Source organism: Macaca fascicularis, chromosome 2 (assembly GCF_037993035.2).
Source record: "Macaca fascicularis isolate 582-1 chromosome 2, T2T-MFA8v1.1".
Taxonomy (NCBI): domain Eukaryota; kingdom Metazoa; phylum Chordata; class Mammalia; order Primates; family Cercopithecidae; genus Macaca; species Macaca fascicularis.
Window position 1 is genome coordinate 128118108 of NC_088376.1, and position 20714 is coordinate 128138821.

The following is a 20714-nucleotide window of genomic DNA, read 5'->3' on the forward strand; positions in this document are numbered from 1 at the left end:
GATCTCACAAGTCCTTTACTTATGTGAGAAGTCTGCCTACATAGGAAATCAATTTACTTTTCTAGTGCACATCACTTTCTGCTCAACAGCAAATTTAGAATCTGGAATTCAGAGCCTGTTAAATCAGGACACAAACCTTGGACTTGTAACTTTCCACTGGTGCAGCGTTGGATAAGATATTCAACATCTCTGAGCCTTATTTTTAAATTTATGGTTTAAAAAGCATAACAATACATACCTTAAAATATAATTGTAAAGTATTAACTGCTTAGCATACTTTGTGTTAAACAATTCCATTGTAACAGAGTCACTATAGTGGTACTCAAGCAACCACAAAGGAGAAAAATAAGAAACAACCATACAAGAAAGTGTGTTCTCTAAATAACATCCAAAAATCCTGAATAATTTGTTTGGGCTTTTCTATACTAGCCCTTTTAAAAAACTTTTAAATCTGTTATACTTTCAAATGAATTCATCATGAATTGTGCCCTCTTCAACCATTATTGTACTCATCCAAAAAGGGATTTGTTGAAGTTGCTTTTCAAAATTCAATACTCCTTTCAGGTAAATACTTATTTTTTTTAAAAAAAAAAATTTAATTAAGTAAAATTAAATACTCCAAAGTTTTTACTATTTAACTTCTGTTTAAATAAAAATAAGAAATTGGGTGCTCATAAAACAAGAGAGAAATACATGAATGGAACTAGTCGGTTTAATTTAGGGTTGTGCAGATAAAACAAACATGAAAAAAACAACAAGGAAATCATGGCCTAACCCAATTCCCTAGGCAAAAGAAGCAGAATAGACAATGGAAATGTATACCATTCATTCATTTTTTCATTCATTAAATCAGTTCTGAATACTTAGTAAAAGGCCCAGGGCTAGGATCAAAACCAAAATAAATAGATTTTGTTGTTGATTTTGAACTTCCATCTTGTCAGATACAGCCTTGACTCATTGTTGAAAGCAGATGTAGAGCCACCAAATTGGATGCCAAGGAGAAGAGAAGAGGTGTGCTTTGTATGGATTCCATGGAGCTCCAGTGGTGGAATCAGTTAGCAGACAGTACTTACATGTATGGATTCTCTGCAATTTGGTAGAAGAAAAACAAATAATTACTGCATAAAAATTTCCACATTGAGTTTACCTGCCTATGTCCAAGCCAACAGCAAGAGAAATGCCATTCAGAAAAAGTTCTCCATCCAGTAGCATCATTGATCAACTCACCAAAATAGTAATACTAATGATGACCATGATGATGATTGTGATGATGATGATATGAGTCTTTACCTAGTATTTAAAAGCAATGCACATGTATTTACCTATGTTATCTCTTTCTCCCTGGCAAAAACCTCAGCGTAGGGAGACTATTATAATCTCAATTTTTGAGACAAGGAAACTGAAGATAGGATAGATTAAGGTCACACCAGTATAAATGGCAGGATAAGACCTAAAAGTATTTATTCTATGGTGCTGATCCCATTTTAAAATTAACTTGCTTTGGCCCCAAAATAAGTAACCCAATTTGTGGATTTTTAAAATTCTATATCCTTATTTGCCCTAACAAATGACTCTTTGAAGGTCATAATAATTGCTACAAATCAAGGTTAAAACTACATTTCTCCCCCCCAGCACCACCTTTTTTGGTGTGCTCGGCAAAGCAGCTCAGTTTTCGTCCTAGAAAACTAGTCTTCCCCAACACCTCTCCTGGCAGGGGAACCCCATCTAATAGACCCTTGAGCGCTTTCTGTAAATTACTCACTCTGGATCCTGAAGCTCAGCAAAACTTTCTCAGTCTAACCCAAGAGCAGTAACTATTTCTCTCACCAAAAGAATGCTCTCCCTCACTGCCATAAAGGCCTCTGAGAACAGCCAAAAGGGAATGGCAGATGGCAGAACTGCTATTCACTCTGAGGTCATCTATAGCACTGGTAGCCTGCAGACCTGAGCAGAAAGGGTATTCCTTCATTGGGGTAAGATTTTCTTTTTTTTTTTTTTTTTTTTTTTTTTTTTTTTTTTTTTCTAATCTCTTGTACATTTTATTTCAAGCAACATCTTTATCTTCCACCCATAACAATTGGCCCACATAGGATCAGTGTTGGAGAACAGTGTGCAGGTTATCTAGGGCTGCCCCTCACCTCATTTGTGGGTTTTCTTTGCAACTTTATTGATGTATAATTGATAAATCAAAATTGTATATATTCAAGGTATGCAATGTGATGTTTTGATATATGTATACATTGTAAAATGATCTCCACAATCAAGCTAATTAACATACCCGTCATCTTACACAGCTAACTTTTTTGTGTGGCGAGAATAGTTAAGATCTACTCTTTTTTTTTTTTTTTTTTTAATTAATTTATTATTATTATACTTTAAGTTGTAGGGTACATGTGCATAACGTGCAGGTTTGTTACATATGTATACTTGTGCCATGTTGCTGTGCTGCACCCATCAACTCGTCATTTACATCAGGTATAACTCCCAATCCCTCCCCCCTCCCCCCTCCCCATGATAGGCCCCGGTGTGTGATGTTCCCCTTCCTGAGTCCGAGTGATCTCATTGTTCAGTTCCCACCTATGAGTGAGAACATGCGGTGTTTGGTTTTCTGTTCTTGTGATAGTTTGCTAAGAATGATGGATTCCAGCTGCATCCAAGTCCCTACAAAGGACTCAAACTCATCCTTTTTTATGGCTGCATAGTATTCCATGGTGTATATGTGCCACATTTTCTTAATCCAATCTGTCACTGATGGACATTTGGGTTGATTCCAAGTCTTTGCTATTGTGAATAGTGCTGCAATAAACATACGTGTGCATGTGTCTTTATAGCAGCATAATTTATAATCCTTTGGGTATATACCCAGTAATGGGATGGCTGGGTCATACGGTACATCTAGTTCTAGATCCTTGAGGAATCGCCATACTGTTTTCCATAATGGTTGAACTAGTTTACAATCCCACCAACAGTGTAAAAGTGTTCCTATTTCTCCACATCCTCTCCAGCACCTGTTGTTTCCTGACTTTTTAATGATTGCCATTCTAACTGGTGTGAGATGGTATCTCATTGTGGTTTTGATTTGCATTTCTCTGATGGCCAGTGATGATGAGCATTTTTTCATGTGTCTGTTGGCTGTATGAATGTCTTCTTTTGAGAAATGTCTGTTCATGTCCTTTGCCCACTTTTTGATGGGGTTGTTTGTTTTTTTCTTGTAAATTTGTTTGAGTTCTTTGTAGGTTCTGGATATTAGCCCTTTGTCAGATGAGTAGATTGCAAAAATTTTCTCCCATTCTGTAGGTTGCCTGTTCACTCTGATGGTAGTGTCTTTTGCTGTGCAGAAGCTCTTTAGTTTAATGAGATCCCATTTGTCAATTTTGGCTTTTGCTGCCATTGCTTTTGGTGTTTTAGACATGAAATCTTTGCCCATGCCTATGTCCTGAATGGTACTACCTAGGTTTTCCTCTAGGATTTTTATGGTACTAGGTCTAACATTTAAGTCTCTAATCCATCTTGAATTAATTTTCGTATAAGGAGTAAGGAAAGGATCCAGTTTCAGCTTTCTACTTATGGCTAGCCAATTTTCCCAGCACCATTTATTAAATAGGGAATCCTTTCCCCATTTCTTGTTTCTCTCAGGTTTGTCAAAGATCAAATGGCTGTAGATGTGTGGTATTATTTCTGAGGACTCTGTTCTGTTCCATTGGTCTATATCTCTGTTTTGGTACCAGTACCATGCTGTTTTGGTTACTGTAGCCTTGTAGTATAGTTTGAAGTCAGGTAGCGTGATGCCTCCAGCTTTGTTCTTTTGACTTAGGATTGTCTTGGAGATGCGGGCTCTTTTTTGGTTCCATATGAACTTTAAAGCAGTTTTTTCCAATTCTGTGAAGAAACTCATTGGTAGCTTGATGGGGATGGCATTGAATCTATAAATTACCTTGGGCAGTATGGCCATTTTCACAATATTGATTCTTCCTATCCATGAGCATGGTATGTTCTTCCATTTGTTTGTGTCCTCTTTGATTTCACTGAGCAGTGGTTTGTAGTTCTCCTTGAAGAGGTCCTTTACATCCCTTGTAAGTTGGATTCCTAGGTATTTGATTCTCTTTGAAGCAATTGTGAATGGAAGTTCATTCCTGATTTGGCTCTCTGTTTGTCTGTTACTGGTGTATAAGAATGCTTGTGATTTTTGCACATTAATTTTGTATCCTGAGACTTTGCTGAAGTTGCTTATCAGCTTAAGGAGATTTTGGGCTGAGACAATGGGGTTTTCTAAATATACAATCATGTCATCTGCAAACAGGGACAATTTGACTTCTTCTTTTCCTAACTGAATACCCTTGATTTCTTTCTCTTGCCTGATTGCCCTAGCCAGAACTTCCAACACTATGTTGAATAGGAGTGGTGAGAGAGGGCATCCCTGTCTTGTGCCAGTTTTCAAAGGGAATTTTTCCAGTTTTTGCCCATTCAGTATGATATTGGCTGTGGGTTTGTCATAAATAGCTCTTATTATTTTGAGGTACGTTCCATCAATACCGAATTTATTGAGCGTTTTTAGCATGAAGGGCTGTTGAATTTTGTCAAAAGCCTTTTCTGCATCAATTGAGATAATCATGTGGTTCTTGTCTTTGGTTCTGTTTATATGCTGGATTATGTTTATTGATTTGCGAATGTTGAACCAGCCTTGCATCCCAGGGATGAAGCCCACTTGATCATGGTGGATAAGCTTTTTGATGTGTTGCTGAATCCGGTTTGCCAGTATTTTATTGAGGATTTTTGCATCGATGTTCATCAGGGATATTGGTCTAAAATTCTCTTTTTTTGTTGTGTCTCTGCCAGGCTTTGGTATCAGGATGATGTTGGCCTCATAAAATGAGTTAGGGAGGATTCCCTCTTTTTCTATTGATTGGAATAGTTTCAGAAGGAATGGTACCAACTCCTCTTTGTACCTCTGGTAGAATTCAGCTGTGAATCCATCTGGTCCTGGACTTTTTTTGGTTGGTAGGCTATTAATTGTTGCCTCAATTTCAGAGCCTGCTATTGGTCTATTCAGGGATTCAACTTCTTCCTGGTTTAGTCTTGGAAGAGTGTAAGTGTCCAGGAAATTATCCATTTCTTCTAGATTTTCCAGTTTATTTGCGTAGAGGTGTTTATAGTATTCTCTGATGGTAGTTTGTATTTCTGTGGGGTCGGTGGTGATATCCCCTTGATCATTTTTAATTGCGTCGATTTGATTCTTCTCTCTTTTCTTCTTTATTAGTCTGGCTAGTGGTCTGTCAATTTTGTTGATCTTTTCAAAAAACCAACTCCTGGATTCATTGATTTTTTGGAGGGTTTTTTGTGTCTCTATCTCCTTCAGTTCTGCTCTGATCTTAGTTATTTCTTGCCTTCTGCTAGCTTTCGAATGTGTTTGCTCTTGCTTCTCTAGTTCTTTTAATTGCGATGTTAGAGTGTCAATTTTACATCTTTCCTGCTTTCTCTTGTGGGCATTTAGTGCTATAAATTTCCCTCTACACACTGCTTTAAATGTGTCCCAGAGATTCTGGTATGTTGTATCTTTGTTCTCATTGGTTTCAAAGAACATCTTTATTTCTGCCTTCATTTCGTTATGTACCCAGTAGTCATTCAGGAGCAGGTTGTTCAGTTTCCATGTAGTTGAGCGGTTTTGAGTGAGTTTCTTAGTCCTGAGTTCTAGTTTGATTGCACTGTGGTCTGAGAGACAGTTTGTTATAATTTCTGTTCTTGTACATTTGCTGAGGAGTGCTTTACTTCCAATTACGTGGTCGATTTTGGAGTAAGTATGATGTGGTGCTGAGAAGAATGTATATTCTGTTGATTTGGGGTGGAGAGTTCTATAGATGTCTATTAGGTCTGCTTGTTGCAGAGATGAGTTCAATTCCTGGATATCCTTGTTAACTTTCTGTCTCGTTGATCTGTCTAATGTTGACAGTGGAGTGTTGAAGTCTCCCATTATTATTGTATGGGAGTCTAAGTCTCTTTGTAAGTCTCTAAGGACTTGCTTGATGAATCTGGGTGCTCCTGTATTGGGTGCATATATATTTAGGATAGTTAGCTCTTCCTGTTGAATTGATCCCTTTACCATTATGTAATGGCCTTCTTTGTCTCTTTTGATCTTTGATGGTTTAAAGTCTGTTTTATCAGAGACTAGTATTGCAACCCCTGCTTTTTTTTGTTCTCCATTTGCTTGGTAAATCTTCCTCCATCCCTTTATTTTGAGCCTATGTATGTCTCTGCGTGTGAGATGGGTCTCCTGAATACAGCAGACTGATGGGTCTTGACTCTTTATCCAGTTTGCCAGTCTGTGTCTTTTAATTGGAGCATTTAGTCCATTTACATTTAAGGTTAATATTGTTATGTGTGAACTTGATCCTGCCATTATGATATTAACTGGTTATTTTGCTCATTAGTTGATGCAGTTTCTTCCTAGCCTCAATGGTCTTTACATTTTGGCATGTTTTTGCAATGGCTGGTACCGGTTGTTCCTTTCCATGTTTAGTGCTTCCTTCAGGATCTCTTGTAAGGCAGGCCTAGTGGTGACAAAATCTCTAAGCATTTGCTTATCTGTAAAGGATTTTATTTCTCCTTCACTTATGAAACTTAGTTTGGCTGGATATGAAATTCTGGGTTTAAAATTCTTTTCTTTAAGAATGTTGAATATTGGCCCCCACTCTCTTCTGGCTTGGAGAGTTTCTGCGGAGAGATCTGCTGTTAGTCTGATGGGCTTCCCTTTGTGGGTAACCCGACCTTTCTCTCTGGCTGCCCTTAAGATTTTTTCCTTCATTTCAACTTTGGTGAATCTGGCAATTATGTGTCTTGGAGTTGCTCTTCTCGAGGAGTATCTTTGTGGCGTTCTCTGTATTTCCTGGATTTGAATGTTGGCCTGCCCTACTAGGTTGGGGAAGTTCTCCTGGATGATATCCTGAAGAGTGTTTTCCAACTTGGTTCCATTTTCCCCCTCACTTTCAGGCACCCCAATCAGACGTAGATTTGGTCTTTTTACATAATCCCATACTTCTTGCAGGCTTTGTTCGTTTCTTTTTCTTCTTTTTTCTTTTGGTTTCTCTTCTCGCTTCATTTCATTCATTTGATCCTCAATCGCTGATACTCTTTCTTCCAGTTGATCGAGTCGGTTACTGAAGCTTGTGCATTTGTCACGTATTTCTCGTGTCATGGTTTTCATCTCTTTCATTTCGTTTAGGACCTTCTCTGCATTAATTACTCTAGCCATCAATTCTTCCACTTTTTTTTTCAAGATTTTTAGTTTCTTTGCGCTGGGTACGTAATTCCTCCTTTAGCTCTGAGAAATTTGATGGACTGAAGCCTTCTTCTCTCATCTCGTCAAAGTCATTCTCCGTCCAGCTTTGATCCGTTGCTGGCGACGAGCTGCGCTCCTTTGCCGGGGGAGATGTGCTCTTATTTTTTGAATTTCCAGCTTTTCTGCCCTGCTTTTTCCCCATCTTTGTGGTTTTATCTGCCTCTGGTCTTTGATGATGGTGATGTACTGATGGGGTTTTGGTGTAGGTGTCCTTCCTGTTTGATAGTTTTCCTTCTAACAGTCAGGACCCTCAGCTGTAGGTCTGTTGGAGATTGCTTGAGGTCCACTCCAGACCCTGTTTGCCTGGGTATCAGCAGCAGAGGCTGCAGAAGATAGAATATTTCTGAACAGCGAGTGTACCTGTCTGATTCTTGCTTTGGAAGCTTCCTCTCAGGGGTATACTCCTCCCTGTGAGGTGTGGGGTGTCAGACTGCCCCTAGTGGGGGATGTCTCCCAGTTAGGCTACTCAGGGGTCAGGGACCCGCTTGAGCAGGGAGTCTGTCCCTTCTCAGATCTCAGCCTCCGTGTTGGGAGATCCACTGCTCTCTTCAAAGCTGTCAGACAGAGTCGTTTGCGTCTGTGCAGAGGTGTCTGTGTGTCTTAGTTTACTGTGCCCTGTCCCCAGAGGTGGAGTCTACAGAGACAGGCAGGTTTCCTTGAGCTGCTGTGAGCTCCACCCAGTTCGAGCTTCCCAGCAGCTTTGTTTACCTACTTAAGCCTCAGCAATGGCGGGCGCCCCTCCCCCAGCCTCGCTGCTGCCTTGCCGGTAGATCACAGACTGCTGCGCTAGCAACGAGGGAGGCTCCGTGGGTGTGGGACCCTCCCGGCCAGGTGTGGGATATGATCTCCTGGTGTGCCTGTTTCCTAAAGCGCAGTATTGGGGTGGGAGTTACCCGATTTTCCAGGTGTTGTGTGTCTCAGTTCCCCTGGCTAGGAAAAGGGACTCCCTTCCCCCTTGTGCATCCCAGGTGAGGCAATGCCTCGCCCTGCTTCAGCTCTCGCTGGTCGGGCTGCAGCAGCTGACCAGCTCCGATCGTCCGGCACTCCCCAGTGAGATGAACCCAGTACCTCAGTTGAAAATGCAGAAATCACCGGTCTTCTGTGTCGCTCGCGCTGGGAGTTGGAGACTGGAGCTGCTCCTATTCGGCCATCTTGCTCCGCCCCTGGGGTAAGATTTTCTAGCCACAAACTTTTTGTTTTATTGCAATGATTTTTTTTTTTTTTTTCGAGGACAGTATCATCTTCTTTAAGGAAATTTTTGCCTTTCATGGGTCATTTGGAATTTTTGCTGAGACACAGCCTTGGCTAGCTCAGCATCAGATCCCTGTACTATGTGGGGGGTTATTTTTTAAATATAAGATCTGATCATTTTATGCTAAGGGGCTATATTCTTTGTGAAATTCTAAAGGCCAGTAAAACCACAAAGATCCTACTTTTCATTCAGCATAGGTTGCTGTGTCTTTAAACCAAAGGTATTCCTAGTTCAAAATGGAATAAACTTTTGAGAGCACTTATTATATTCCAGCCTCTGTGCTTAAAGGTCATATATATATACTATTGCTTTTATAATCACTACATGAACTCTTGAATGTGAGAATTATTATGAATTCCATTTTACTGATGAGAACATGCTTAGATAACTTGCTCCAAATATTGACAATTTTTGAAGCTAGTGATGGGTACACAGGGGATCACTGAGTTATTTTCTCTAATTTTGTCTATGTTTAAAATTGTTCATAATACAATGTTGTTATTGTTGCTTTTATAGTAACTTCCCAGAAGACCCCTAGCTCATGAGTAGAGTCTGGGGTTTTAAACCCAAATCTATTAGCCTGCAAAGCCCAAGCTCTTAAACATGACCATGCTGTTGAATATTGCCCAGTTGACAGTTTTAGCCAATGTCTACCTGATGCCAAAACAACTTCCTAGAAAACCAAAACCCAAACCAACGTCAGCATATTTGGTGTACTCAGCAGCAGGCAACCATCCTGAAATGATTCTTAGATCAAAATTATTGAGTGTATCACATTACAAAAAGCATTTTCTCAGTGAAAATGTCTAATTTTCAGAGCAATCAAAACTGCATCCTCACCACCAATAAGCTTTATTTATTTAGCATACCCTTTGGGGTCTAAACAACCTCTCCTTAATGGGTATGTCAGGCCCAAGAACAGTAACGATGGCATTTGGCTGCAATCTCAACATGAAATGAGCACTACATTTGCTGTTTCCTGGTTATTTAGCCCTCAACATGGAAACCCATCTTAAACAATGACTGGGGGATCTTTGAGCCTGGGTCTACATGATCTTTTTGTTAAACACCTAACCAGCACTATGCAGCTCGTGTTTCTGTAACCGATCACTATTGATTTTATGACTTCATTCTCTGGTTTATTAAAGTGACATATAAAATATACTTGTTTCATAAGTGAAAGCAACATGTTTATTTTCTCCTGATAGAATCTTACAAGACCCTGTGATACATCCTGCCATCCTCAAATATTGGGAAACCAGGCTTAGGATTTATCCTGACACCAAATCTCTCGCCATAATTATGAACAATTTCTAGCTCCAGCTGCTGGAGACTTTATTTCCATGCCTTGCCATTTTATTTTCTCTTTGAGGAAACGTGAGATTTCTCCCTCTTGCCAAAGTTTGGTTTAAGTGGACCTAACACTTGCCTGAGGGATAGTTTCTGGAGAAGCATGGAGTTCTGGAAAGCCTCAGCCATCTGTCAGGGGAAAAGCATTGCTTAGTTTGTAAAAAGAAAAAAGAGAAACTTCTCTGTAGAGCTTAACTACATAAGCTGAACAGGGGGAAGGCTGTTGGGGTGTGTTCTTATCACAAAAATGGCTTATTCAGATAATCTTCTCAGTGGAGACCCTTCTACAGCTATGGTATTTAAACAGAAGGAAAGCATTTTGATGCATTGAAGACGCTGATAAAGAAGCCATACAACAACCATTTCCTTGGCCATATCCATTATTCCATAAACATCCATATCAGATGTAAATAATTTAAATATGGAAAAAGTATAAAGGCGTATCTACCTCTTGCTAAAATAAATCACTAAAAATTGATGTATTTGAGCAAACCAGTTACCTTGGCACTATGGAGAAAGATGTAAAGCTAAACAAAGGTTGACCCCACTCCATGCCCATCCCAGCCCCCACTACAGTGAATTTAAGCAAATATGTCCTTGTAATTCTCAGATTTGATTTCTTAATCCAGGAGTTTTTATTGCTTATCAAGCCCTACATCTCCTTTCTATTATGAATATTTGACAACACAACCAACAGTTTCAAAAATATTAACATGATGACTTCACTACAAGATAGAGGAGAAATAGAGAAAATTAACTTATAATAAAATAACATATTTTAAAATGTAAGTGCTCAGGCATGATTACACTAGAAGACATACTGATCTGTGCATCCATTTATATAAAATCATTGTGGATTTTTAAAAAGTTAGAATACTCACAGAATATTGTTCATTCTTTCACTTTCCATTTGACAGTTTGAAATAAGAACTAAGGACAATCATATATACTTGCATAGAATTACCGTGAGTCTGACAACTACAAACTCAAACCAGCTGTTACAGTGAAATTTCCATGAGTGGTGCCATCATTGTTGATTGGTGATATGATATTCTGAAATGGTGAACAATGCTTGGTAAAACTCTGAAGGTAGTCAACTATAACCTATCCTCTGTAGTTGCAGTCCTGGAAAATGTAATAATACTAAAGCATTATCTATCTATATCTATCTCTATCAATCATGTAGCCTCGGTTATACATAAAATAAATATATGCAGGTTTTCAACCACATAAATGTCCAGCAGGACATCTGAAAGTTATCCAGGACTCAGGAAAATTTACCATTTCTATGTCTACTTCACATATTGTAGGATGTCTGCAACTTCCAGACTCGACTCATTAAATGACAGTAGTGTCTCCCCAGTTGTGACAACCTAAATCATTCCCAAAGATTTCTAAAAAGCCTTCTGATAGTCATATTCCCTTTGAGAACCAATGTCTGATGGAAATATCAAGTCAACACTCTCCAATGCTTTCCCACAGAATTTGTGCTGTGGTCCCCACAAGGGATGCCCTAGTCTCACTTTCTTCCCAGATACACCCTTTATCCTTTATAGAGCTCATATAGTCTCTCACCTTCAACATGGCCTGCCTTTCGCCTGCTAGCTGGACCAGAACTCTCCTACTTCTGAATTCCCATTACGTTGATTATTTCTAGGGTTCATATCAACAACTAATTATCTGCTAACCCATACTGATATTTAAAAGCCATATGAACATGCCTTATTCTCCCAAATCAACAGAAAAGTCCTTGAAAGAAGTCTTTTTAGTATTTTCTATCTACACAGTTCTATGGAGGCACTTGTGGACCAAGGTTGAGTTAATAAAGCTTAAAGTTTGAGGAAATGGGTTTCATACTTCTAGGATATATGAAAATGTAAATGTGGAGCAATCCAGACTGTAACTCAAGCTTCCAAGTCATTTCTCCACCTAGATGTAATTCTCACTGTACAAATTTACACCCATTCTCATTCAGAGTGCCTATTGGTGTTGCTCACACCAATATATATGCATGTGTATGTATGCATATGTGTATACATACATATATAATGTGTACACATAGATGTAGAATGTGGAATGATAGGCAATGGAGACTCAGAAGGGTGAGGGAGTGGATGATGAAAAATTATTTAATGAATACAATGTAAGTTATTTGAGTGATGGATACCCTTTATAAAAGTGTTGATTTCACCACTACGCAATCTGTGCAAGTAACAAAATTGTACTTGTACCCCATAAATTTATTGAAATTAAAAAATAAAAAATAAAAGACAAATGTAGGTATGGTCTGTTAAAAATGTATGGAATGAATGCATCATTCATATAAAAATATATGAACTGAACACTCACCATTAATGATGAGTGATAATTCATTCATTGGATAAATAGTTGTAAATTTCCTACTGTGTGGATTTAGCTCTGCAATGCCACTGCCACTGTTCATAAGAAGTTAAGCATTTTAATAATAACAACAGCTACATTAATAGAGTATTTAATCTGTCAGGTGCTTTCTGTGAATTTCACAGACATTACTTATTTAATCCTCAGAAACCCCAAGGAGGCAGGCACTACTATTCCCATTTTGCAGATAAGAAAGCTAATTCTTAGAGAAGTGAACTATCTTTCCCCTTATAAGCAGAAGAGGCAGAATTCTAGATTTGTCTGCCTCCAAAGCCTATGCTCTTAACCGCACCACCCTTCTATTCTTAGTTGAGTGATAGGAGGTGGGGGTACAATAAAAGAGAATGATCAAAGAACTTGGGGTCCCAGAGACATATAGGATGAAGTGCCAAGGGGATATTGGTAAGGGCATAAGGGATGAATTCAGAGCCAGGAGTGACAATAGAAGGTGGCAATGGAGGTGCAGGGGTTAAGGTCACTCTTAGAAGGAGAGTGGGGTCTCTCCTATAACAGAAGGCATTCCAGGGATGAAGGCTAAGGAGGAGGCAGCACTGTACCCTCCTAGCACACAGGTGGGAGTAGACACCCATGGAGAAGAAACATACAGACTCAGGAGTATATGACTCAGGAGCTTGTAGGAGCTTTAGCTGGAAGCAAACCACACCAGGGAAGCTCACACAGCCGCCTGCACTGATGCCTCAGGAGTGTCCTGCAAACAACTCTCATGTTCCTCACGCAAGCCGGTCTCCTTTGTTCTCTAGCTCAGCCAAACAAACCATGTGAGTCATGCCCTGGCCCCCTCATATCTGTTCTTAGCCAGTTGTCTGCAGACACTCAGGAAGGAGGACAGATGAAAGATGAAATTACCTCTCTGGGTTTCAGGGCAGGCTGGGCCAACTGTGATAACTGATAGGGAAACCTCTGGAATTCAGGTTCAGTTTGGAGAGTCACCAAGAAGTGGATTACAGCTAATGGGAAGTTATATGACTTAACTCCAGCACCATGCACAGGAACAGCTAGAACAGAGGCGATGGCTAATACAGGACTACTCTCTTGGTGGACTGGAAACACTTACCTATGGTCCTCGTCTCTTCCTTGAGTCTAGGGAGCCATGGCTGCCATTTCTTCTCCCTGCCTCCTCCTCAGGAAGAAATGGTCTTCAGCCTCCCCTGTCAGGCCCGTTTGAGAAAAAGGAGTAGGAGACCCTGCATAGGTATCATGACTGTGTAGGTTTGTGAGCCTTTGTCAGGCTCTGCGCAACAAGTTGAATTCCTTGCTCACCAAGAAGTAACACTTATCCTGTAGTAAAAAGAAAAAAAAATTTTTGAGACAGAGTCTCGCCTGTCACTCAGGCTGGAGTACAGTGGCGCGATCTCAGCTCACTGCAAACTCCACCTCCTGGGTTCAAGAGATTCTCTCCTGCCTCAGCCTTCTGAGTAGCTGCGACTACAGGCACCTGCCACCACATCCAACTAAATTTTGTATTTTTAGCAGAGACAGGTTTCACCATGTTGGCCAGGCTGGTCTCAAACTCCTGACCTCAAGTAATCCGCCTGCCTCAGCCTCCTGAAGTGCTGGGATTACAGGTATGAACCATCACACGCAGCCCTCTAGGAAAATTCTTTAAGTCAAATTTAACATAATATGAAATCATAAATGCCCAGGGGAAATACACCAAACCTATATGCCAGGCCCAGTGCTAAACACTTTACCTGGAACTATCTAGTGTAATCACGATTAGAACAACCCTGCAAGGCAGGTGCCATGATCATTTTTATTTACAGATGAGAGAACTGAGGCAGAGCAATGATAAGCACATCAGGTTCTGCTACAACGCATGTTTGCTCCAACACGGTTGATGCGTGTTGTGAGCCACACCATCCTCATCTGGTGCTACAACTTTCCCTAGGATTCCAGATAACCAGCTCCTGCCACTTCACAGTAGCTTGCAAGTTGCAACCCTTTCCACCCCACTTCCATAGGCAAACCCTAGGTCTTTTTCCAGGTGGAGTGCCATATTTATATATTGTTGTATTTGTTATTGTTTTTTTAGCTATTTATCAAGTGTAAAGTTGTCTACTGTTTCTTTAGTGTTAAATTAAATTTGGCCTAAAGCTATCTCCATATCTTGAGTCTGTATGTATCAAAATGCAACCTAACTTACAAGTATATTCTTGTAACTAATGGCTGAGTCTCAGCCAATCATAGCAGCTGAGCTTCAGTCAATCACAGGCTGCCAAATGATTAGAACATGTCAAATAAGGCAAACTACTGAACTGCAACCAATCAAGCTATTGTTATACCTCACTTCCTTACTCTGTCTATAAATACTGACTGCCCACATTGCTGCATGAAGCTCTCTCAAGCTCTCCTGTGCAACAAGTCAAATCCCTTGTTCACCAAGAAGTAACACTCATTCTCTAGTAAAATTATTTAAGTCAAATTTTGGGGGCTTCCCAATTCATGAATCATTCTTTGCTGAAATAAACTCTACTAAATTTAATTATCTAAAGTTTTTCTTTTAACATTAGGTTTCTATCTTTTTTTTTAACATGTCACTGAAAAAGTTGTTTTGTGCTGTGCCCTGAGCCCCATTTTCCTCATAAGCCTTGTGCTTTGTACTGCCCAATTTAGCATAATGCAGTGAGTTTATGGAACATATATGTTATGTTAAACAATAGCTGTTTGCTGAGGTTACATGGCTAGGTAGTGGCCCAGCAGGGATTCAAACAAAACTTGCTAGAAAACCCAGCGTAGCTTCTTAATCCCTGTATCTTCCTGCATTGGTACACATATTCTCTTTTAATCTTCACAGCAACCTTAAGAGGTCTTATTATCCCTATTATACAGTTGAAGAAGTTGAGATTCAGAAATTATCACTAAAAGCTTCAATGGAATTAACCAAATATGGTAACTGAAATTTACACTCAAGTCTGTTTACTTCTGAAGCACTTACCCAAACCAGGACTTCAGCAGTCTGTATAAATAGTAAGGTTTTGTACTAAAGGGATAATGCCACAGGTCTACACAAATCTTAATTGACAGTTACCAATTCAGCTCTTTTTGACTGGGTAAAGAATCAGTCCTTAACATTAAGAGCCATTATCTGAACTATTTTTCCATTCCCTTGCTTCTCTGTTGTTGCTTTTGTTCATTCATCCAGTCCTTCATCAAGTATTGAGTCCACAGATATGATATACCTGATGTTTAGTCTTACCTTAAGTATCACTTTAGAGCTGCCTTCTATAATTCATGCCCCACCAGTTCAATTAGGAGGTTCTTTTATTAATAGCACCCTTTGTCTCCCTTCCCCAGTACTTACCACTAGCAATGATGGTATGATTATTTGTAAAGAGTTCTTGATCATCTTCCCCCGTGATGGTACAGTCAATAAGAACAGAACATGTCAGCATCCAGTGCCATAACCTGACAAATAGTAGCTGCTCAATAAATCCTTGACTGTTTCACTAATGACCTTAGACCTGGCACTGATATAAAAAGAAGCCCACAGAACATCTTCATCCTAGACAAGTGCCTCTTCAACAATAAAGTTTTAAAGGTTATTGAAAGTCTTGAGCTAGAAGGATATATCCCTGCAGTGAGTTCACAGAAGGACTGTAAAGAAAAAGTAGCTGACAGACGGAAAACTGATCCACAACAACTTCTATAAACGGACCATGAAATAATCAGGTTCCTTGGTCTTTTATTTGTTTCTGGATGGAGTCCCAGGCAGGGAAGATACCTTCGCCTCAGAACAATGTGGCGCATCATCTGTAAATGTAATGAGATGATGAATTATTCCAGTGTCATTATGCTCATGATTTATGGGGAGACATTATCTGCTAAAAGCCAGGGCTGAAAGAATATTGATTTCACTTTTACTGAGACAGCCATTTAAAACTTTTTAAAGACAGCAAATGATTGTTTAAAAGACCAGCTTCAAAAAGGCCAGTTTCAAACCATTCGGTGGGGAGCGGTGGGGAAGCAGAAATGGTGATACAGCTCCTTTAAGACCCCAGTGGGCAAAGTTAGGTCATCCTGCTCTATATTCTCCAGCAACACCTTGTACTTCTCCTTTGCAGCATTTGGTTGCATGCACAGGATTTTATACCAGATTATTCTTTAGGAAACTTACAGGTTCAAAGCTGAGTTTTATTTTGCTCAGGGAAATCATTTTCTGTCCTTTATCCCAATTTATTTTGAAATCCAGAGGTGCGGTGGCTCACGCCTGTAATCTCTGCACTTTGGGAGACTGAGGCAGGTGGATCACCTGAGGTCAGGAGTTTGAGACCAGTCTTGCCAACAGGTTGAAACCCCATCTCTACTAAAACTACAAAAATTAGCCAAGCATGATGGTGGGCACCTGTAATCCCAGCTACTTGGGAGGCTGAGGTAGGAGAATCGCTTGAACCTGGGAGGCAGAGGTTGCAGTGAGCCAAGATTGCACTGCTGCATTCCAGCCTGGGTGACAGAGTAAAACTGCATCTCAAAAAAAAAGAAAGAAAAGAAAGAAATCCAGCAGATTGGTGCTATTTGGTAGTAGTAGTGGTGGTGATAGAGAATTCTTCTTTCTCCCTTAGATGAAATAACACTATTTTCTAAATCACATACTCTTATGCTGATAACTAATTAGGCTTCCCCTAGAATATAGAAAGACCATACATAGTGAATTTTTTAAAAGAGAGAAATGACAATATAGAACAGGATGGTAGATTTGGATCCATGCTAGTGAATTAGGTGGAAATTAATATGTCAGGCACTTAATAACCATATTTATTTAATCCTCCCAACAAGTTTTCAGAATAGCAATGATTGCCTTCTTTTATAGACAAGGAAAATGAGGACTGGGGATGGTAAGTCCAAGTTTATAATAATGGTTGGCAGTACCTGAATTTGAACTAATGGCTCCTATTTCTTTTCTTTCTTTTTTTTTTTTTTTTTTTGAGATGGGGTCTCACTCTGTCACCCAGGCTGGAGTGCAGTGGCATGATCTCGGCTCACTGCAACCTCTGCCTCCCGGGTTCAAGCAATTCTCTGCCTCAGCCTCCTGAGTAGCTGGGATTACAAGCACCCACCACCACGTCCAGCTGATTTTTTTGTATTTTTGTATTTTTAGTAGAAACGGGGTTTCACCATGTTGGCCAGGTTGGTTTGAACTCCTGACCTCATGATCCACCCACCTTGGCCTCCCAAAGTGCTGGGATTACAGGTGTGAGCCACTGCGCCTAGCCAGGACTCCTATTTCTAAACCGAGTTGGCTTCTAATCCCAAACTTAACACAACACGGTCTGAAGACTAAAATTTTCTCCATCGTTGAGAACACCTGATCAACACAGAACTGCTTGCTCTTCCCGAGAAACCCCTTCCTGCCTCTCGGTTCATAAGATCAGGTGCTCTCAGCCATGGAGAAAATTTTAGTCTTCAGACCATGTTGTTTTAAGTTTGGGATTAGAAGCCAACTTTCTTTTCCTCTGCTTGGTCAATTATGCATAGCTTTTATTCCTTGTTTTCCTTTAAGGCTAGTCAGCTGAATAAATATAATCTCTTCTTCATCTTGTGTACCAAATATTAATTCTTCTTATTCCTAGGTCATGATTTTCTGCCATAAAATGAACATCCTGAAGTTGAAGGGGATCCTATAAAGACTCTATCTTAGGTACCACAATTTGGTTATGCATGGGCTGAATATAACCCCAGATGTGTTTTTTGTTATTGTAGTTCATTTAGTTTTATTTTGGCTAGCATATTCTCTTATATATATAAACTTACATGTAATTCACATATGATACAATTCACCCTTTTACAAAGTGTAAAACTCAATGGTTTTTAGTATATGTACAAGGTTGTGTAACCATCACTACAGTCCATTTTAGAACCTTTTAATCACCCCCAAAAGAAACTCTGTGCCAGTGAATAGTCACTCCCCATCTACCTTAACTAAATCCCACAGGCCTAGGAAATGACTAATCTAATTTCTGTCTCCATATATTTGCCTATCTGGATATTTTCCATAAATGAAATCTTATAATGTGTGGGCATTTTTGACTGGTTTCTTTCATTTAACAGCGTGTTTTCAAGGTTTATCTATGCTGTAACATGTTATCATTTTTAATGGCCTAATAATATTCCATCATATGGATATACCACATTTTATTTGCCCTTTCTTCAACTGTTGGATGTTTCTCCCCCACTTTTTGGCCATTATGAATGATGCTGCTATAAACATTTATATGTATACAACTTTTTGTGTGACTATGTTTGCATTACTCTTGGGTATACATCTCGGAGTGGAATTGTTAGATCATATAGTAACTCTAAGTTTAAACTTTTGAGATACAGCCAGACTACTTTTCAAAGCAGCTTCAAAATATTAAAGTCCCTTTAGTAGTGTATGCGAATCCTGATTTCTCCACATCATCATCAACATGTTATTATTTGTAATTTTTATTATACCCATCTTAATGGGTGTTAACTGATAGCTCTTTATAATTTTCATTTGCATTTTCTGATAACTAATAATGTTGAGCATCCTTGCATGTGCTTATTGACAATTTGTACATCTTTTTTAGAGAAATGTCTATTCACATCTTTACCCATTGTTTAATTGGTTTGTCATTTTATTGTTGAGTTGTAAGAGCTCTGTATATGATCTAGGCACAAGTCACTTATCAGAGATATGACTTGCAAATATTTTCTCCCATTTTGTGGGTTGTCTTTTTACTTGCTTAATGGTGTCCTTTAAGTGAAACAGCTTTTAATCATGATTAAGTCCAAGTTATTTATTTTGTTGTTGTTGCTTGTGCTTTTGGTGTCACACCTAAGAATCCATTGCTTAGCAAAGTTACAAAGATTATTTTATTCTAAGAGTTTTATAGTTTTAACTCTTATCTTTAGATCTGTGACCTATTTTGAGTTATTTTTTGTGTCAGATGTGAGGGAAAGGGCTAACTTAATTCTTTTGCAGGCAGACATCAAGTTTCCCAATATCGTTTGTTGAAAAGATCATTCTTACTACCATTTAATTCTTCAGATGCCTTTGTAGAAAATCGGTTGACTATAAATGTCGGGGGTTATTGCCAGACTCTCATTTCAACTCCACTCATCTATATGTTTATCCCTATGCCAGTACCAGACTGTCTTGATTACTGGTATTGTAACAAGTTTTAAAATTGATGTGAGTACACTAACACTTTTCTCATTTTTTTCTAGCTTGTTTTAGCTATTCTGAATCCCATGAATTTTTATATAAACATTAGGATCACCTTGTCAATGTCTGCAAAAAAAAAAATCTACTTTGGATCTTGAAAAGCATTGCATTGAATCTATGAATCATTTTGGGGAGTAATGACATCTTAACAATATTAAGTAATTCAATCCATGAACATGGGATCACTTTCCATTTATTTAGGTTATCTGTAATTTCTTTCAACAGTGTTTTATAGCTTTTCAGAGTATAAGTTTTGTCCTTCTTTCACAAATTTATTTCTTAATATTTTACTCTTTTGATGCTATTGTAAATGGACTTAATCTGTTAATGTCATTTTCAGTTTATTCACTGCTACAGTGTGCGGATACAGTTGATTTTTGCATATTGATCTGTGTCTTGCAAGCTTGCTGAACTCATTTATTAGTTTTAATAGTTTCTTTAGAGTTTTCTATATACAAGATCATGTCATCTGCTAATACAAGTAGTTTCACTTTTTCTTTTTAATTTGAATGTCTTTTATTTCTTTTTCTTGCCTAATATCCCTGACTAGAACCTCAAGTATAAGGTTGAGATAGCATAAGTGGATATTCGTGTCTTGTTTCTGATCTTACGGGGCAAGCTTCCCATGTTTTACTTTTAAATATATTGTTAGCAGCTGGGCACGGTGGCTCACGCCTATAATCCCAGCACTTTTGGAGGCCAAGGCGGGCAGATCACTTGAGGTCAGGAGTTTGAGACCAGCCTGGCCAACATGATGAAACCCCATCTCTACTAAAAATAGAAAAAATAGCCAGGCACGGTGGTGCATGCCTGTAATCCCAGCTACTTGGGTGGCTGACACAGGAGAATTGCTTGAACCTGGGGGGCAGAGGTTGCAGTGAGCTGAGATCACACCATTGCACTCCAGCATGGGCAACAGAGTAAGATTCTCTGTCTAAATAAATAAATAAACAAATAAATAAATAAATAAATTGTTGTGGAGTTTTTGTACATGCCCTTAGTCAGGTTGAGGAAATATCCTTCTATTCTTATTGCTTTTGTCATGAAGGGATTTGGAATTTTGTCAAATACTTTTTCTAAATCTATCAAATTGCTTATATGTTTTTTGTTCTTGATTCTACTGATATAGTATATTATATTAATTGATTTTTAGATGTCAATCCAAACTTGCA

The 20714-nt window shown here is 39.0% G+C and overlaps 1 long non-coding RNA gene across 1 annotated transcript; it reads right to left on the bottom strand.

Annotated features, from left to right (window-relative positions):
- Window positions 1-699: 699 nt before the first annotated feature.
- LOC102130176 (uncharacterized) lies at window positions 700-15955 on the bottom strand. Its single transcript, XR_001488830.4, has 3 exons — window positions 15658-15955; window positions 13411-13634; window positions 700-1086 (listed from the first exon to the last, which is right to left on the bottom strand). It is a non-coding gene; the product is annotated as an uncharacterized lncRNA (long non-coding RNA).
- Between the last annotated feature and the right edge of the window lie 4759 nt (window positions 15956-20714).